This window comes from Montipora capricornis, chromosome 11 (genome assembly GCF_036669925.1).
Source record: "Montipora capricornis isolate CH-2021 chromosome 11, ASM3666992v2, whole genome shotgun sequence".
In the NCBI taxonomy this organism is placed as follows: Eukaryota; Metazoa; Cnidaria; class Anthozoa; order Scleractinia; family Acroporidae; genus Montipora; species Montipora capricornis.
Genome location: NC_090893.1, coordinates 28,211,862 through 28,216,172, shown reverse-complemented (window position 1 = coordinate 28,216,172; position 4,311 = coordinate 28,211,862). Strand labels below are relative to the sequence as shown.

At 40.5% G+C, this 4,311-nt stretch overlaps 1 long non-coding RNA gene across 1 annotated transcript in view; it reads left to right on the top strand.

The window, feature by feature from the left end:
* Nucleotides 1-4,019, top strand: part of LOC138023999 (uncharacterized) — a 13,830-nt gene extending 9,811 nt beyond the window's left edge. Inside the window, exon 3 of the long non-coding RNA XR_011126868.1 lies at nt 3,893-4,019. This is a non-coding gene — a long non-coding RNA (uncharacterized lncRNA). The remainder of the gene's footprint in view (nt 1-3,892) is intronic.
* Nucleotides 4,020-4,311: the final 292 nt, after the last annotated feature.

Here is a 4,311-nt window from a genome sequence, read left to right as displayed (position 1 = left end):
ACGGTTAATGGAACGTAACCGTTCTAAAAGGGCTATTCAGGTCGCGATAGTTATATTCGCGTTCTTTGGAGTCGGCCGTTCAAGGTCATACAATCAACAGTTTTCTTGTAAATAAAACAAGGACATAAAGACTTTGTTCTTAGATCTCAGATTATAACGTACATCTGCATTGGCCAAATCTGTTAAAGCCTCATTCATTAGTGCTAAAGAGCACGGTGTAATGCTTACCTGTTACATGGTAGAACGTGTGCAACTGGCTATTTTAATAGACAGGGTCTAACTATAAAAGCCTCAGTTAGTCGTCCAAGGTTCACTTGGAAGTTTCTTTTCTGTAGTAAATCAACTAGCTGTTTGCAATTTGTCAAAGTTCTCCCTCTCTTTCCCTCTCTCTCTTTGGAGATGGGTTGGATATATCGCTTTGCCGTCAATTAAATTGGGTCGCTCCTGCGTGGTGTGGTTAAGTCTGCGAAGCGACTTCCCCCAAGCTTGTTGGCTCGTTGCCTTTGTACATTGCTCACTAGCCAATACTCTTGTCCGATCCAGCACTTCCTGTTTACCACTCAGCTCGTAGTGCTGGAGAGATAAGTGAGGTTCTTCTTTGTCACGCAATCTGGAAGTCGCATAGGCTAACCAGCCGCAAGGCAGTGTTTCCCTCAAAAAACCCCAATACGTCTATTGTCTCGTTCCATTGCGCCTTGCGTTATGTGTTTATAAGCTAATTATGCATGTTGATACCAAGGAACAGTGACATTAATGGTTAATATTCCTTGACAGGCTTCTCACCGTTCAGAGAGTTTGCGTTCAAATTTCTTTCTTTATTTCTCGAGAGTTTCAATATACGAAGCGAAATAACAATGACAGGCCAAGTGACCCACACGACAGTATTCTATCTTTTCTCCTACCCTTACCATTCCGGAAACGAAACTCAATTTTTTTGACATCGACTCCGTTTACGTACAGAGGTTATTTTTCATTAGACAAGAGGTTTGGAAATAGAATTCAAATAAAAAAATATTTCTCTTTGAAACGTTCAGTTTGTAAGTCGCTTTAATTAATACTGCATTCGCTATCAAGCGCGGTGCGAGTCAACAATTAAAACAAGTGCTTTTAAGAGAGGATGGGAGAGAGAGAGAGACAAAAAGTTATTTACCAGCAAAGGGTCGGTCCGTATAGCAAAAAAATGTGATATCGGTCTTGAAAAAGCTGCCCTCGACCTGCGGCCTTTCAAGGCCTCGGCCACAGTTTTTCTCTATACAGTCTATACGGGCCTCCCAGCTGGCAAATTCTGCATGCTACTGTGAGTATTTAAATTACAACAAATGGTATATTTTAAATATTTGATTCTCGTGCTATGGATTAATTTGGCATGGCCATCCTCAAGGAACTTGTGTACTTCTGAAAGTATTTTCAAGAGTTGAGATATAGTGCACATCTTCACATGTCGCGCACGTGACAAAGTGTTTTTTACGTGCATCACTGCACGAAAGTTTTGTCATCTTTGACAGATGTTTATACATCTCACCTTCGTCTTCGTTTCGATGAGTCATTTCGCTTCATCTTAAACCGTTCAATTAGCGTTTCCTTTCTCAAACACTGAGCACGAATAACCATCGATCAGTAAAAAACAATGTGCTTTTCTCAAATTTTACCTCGTGTCCAGTGGTCATTGTCACCACCTGTAATGAAGATAATCTGGATCCGGGTATTCACTACATACACAGTCGAACATCATGAGAATCGCAATGTAAGGCCCATGTAAGAAGGACAGACTTCTTTCTTTTCTTTTCTTTAGTGCTAAATTAACGATACACCACTGTACTTTTGCAGGCCCGAGTATAGGCTACTTGTAGCCTCTTGTTTTTTTCAAGGTCGGCGAGAACGCTCCGCAATTCCAAATCATCGGTTGAGGACGAAAACAAAAAACTCTGGTCGCACAACCCAGAACCTCATTTCCTTGTCATCAAATTGGGACAGAATTTGTCCTAGTTCGCCGATTGGACGTTACATTCGAGGGACTTTCTGCTTGGACAAATCGAAAAACCGGTTCTCAACAGCTGTTGTTAATATTATTGTGACAAGCAGCATTGGGTGACTTCGGCCCGAAAGGAAAAAGCCAAACTGCTCCGATGGTCCGTGTGCTGCTTCAGTGAAAAGACCCATTTTAATTGTAGTTAAATTATTTTCCTTATCGATTTGCGTATGAGGACACTTGCAGATAGTCAAGCTCGTTCGAGAGCGGTCGGGAGAATTGACTAAAAAAGTTGAACTCGCAAGATTTGTTGCAACTGTGTCTGGGAACGGAGGAATCATGCAATCATGGAATCATGCGGAGGAGTCGTCCATTCTGCGCTTTAGGTATTGATCTCTTGCTCTTTGCTATTTTGCAGTATCCTGTTTGAAACACGTTTCTGTTGCTAAATTTTCGCTCTGAGGGAAAAAAGCTTTCATCAAATAAATCAATATTACGCACCGAAAACCAATACATCATCGTTAAAATTGCTCCAAAATTATTAAAGCTGTTGAAATGAACAGCCATCACTGTAATCACAATTTTCAGGAATGCTAATGATGCGCTTCATTGCGTCCCGTGGGAAATAGTCTCAGCTTGGCGGCCAAAACTGGTTTGACGACATCACCGTAACGAAAAATCTGAGCTGTCTCTACGCAAGGAAATGAGGTTATGTGATTCTGCGACCAGAGGTTATCTTTTTTCGTCCTCGACCATTGATTTGGAATCGCGGAGCGTTTTCTCCGACCTTACAAAACATTCCTCTGTCACCCAGGGTATCTCTTGGCTTGCCTTTTACTGTTAACTCTCGGCTTTTACGGTACGTTTTGGTGCAAACGTTAAGCCAAAAAAGAAAGATGTGGAATCATATTAGACTAAAAGAAGAGAAATTACAAAGCGGGAACATGTTCAGTCCTTAGTGTGTGGGATAAACGTTTGCTTAGTGCAACTGCAAGACATGCGTAACATGCAGGAAAACGTCCGTCAGAGCAATTTGCAGTTAGTTTTTTTGCAGACTATTTAAAGACGATTTGAGTGATTTTTACTCAAAAGCGTGTTTTGTTATCTTTGAACTGAATGTATTACCAAAGCTAATAATAAAAGTAAAAGACCTTACAACGGGACAGGACATTACAAAATAATCAACGTGAGAACATGTGAGCCAAAGGTCCACTGCTGGCACGACGTCTGGGTGACACCTCAAATGGTCTACATGACCCCCCACTTGAAAATATTAACTGGAACGCTGCAGTTCGATACCACCCAACTTGTTGCCTTCTATTTTTGGTGTAACACGTACCACAGGCAACCTAGTTTACACTCATGGAGAGTATAGTTTGACTTGATTTGTGTTCATTGTTGAGTTCAGTTTTCAGTTTTTGTCAGGGAGCAAGTGTAATCCCGTGGGAATTTTATGAAGAAAGCAAGCGACTGCTCTCAAACTGTTCAGTGGACCCTACTGAGTAAGAAAAATGTTGTCGCCAATTATGTAATTTGCTCCAACAGTTTTTAGGGAAGGTGTAAATAAGCAATATGGTTAATCAGCATGAAAACGAGGCTAGAATATAAATTTCATGATTTGGCGACTATATTTGAATATCTCTCGTCCAAACTTAGTCAGAATGTGACATATTTACTAAGAGTAACGGTGACAACCACTGGTTACGTGACTTAATCCTGGAAACGAAGCTAAATCAAGAAATCCTGATTTCTTTGGGCATAGTTTCCACATATTATGACATGAAAATATTATTTTGTGATACATCAACAATGTTAAGTGACCTTTACCGGAATCAATACATGATTTGCACTTAAAAACTATAAGATACATGTATTTTAAATGTCTATGTTACATATCAGTGTCAAATTTTTCATAATCAACAGCATCATCCTCGTCACTGTCATCTTCACAGCCACCAGTCTGGGCCATAACCATTTCTGGATATCGGTTTCGAGCTTTGTGATTGGTTGAGATCAAAACCAAAACAAAGTAAATTTGGCCGAGAGGTACTGAAAACAAGAAAAAGCTTTTTTTTTTTTTTGGGGGGGGGGGGGGGTTATAATGCGGCAGTAAGCCATTCTGTTGGCCTGCATGTTGATCTGAAATTCACAGCAACATAATGTAAGCTTAAAGGTGCGATAAATAATTGGACTTTAACTTTAAAATGCCCGGCCACAACGTATGCATGGTTAAAATCTACGGTTTACACGACACTCCGATAGGTCTGAACAAAGGAAATCGGCCTAGTAGTTTGCATACTAACAGACTTTCAACTTCCGTGCACTCGAGCAAAAACCTCGTG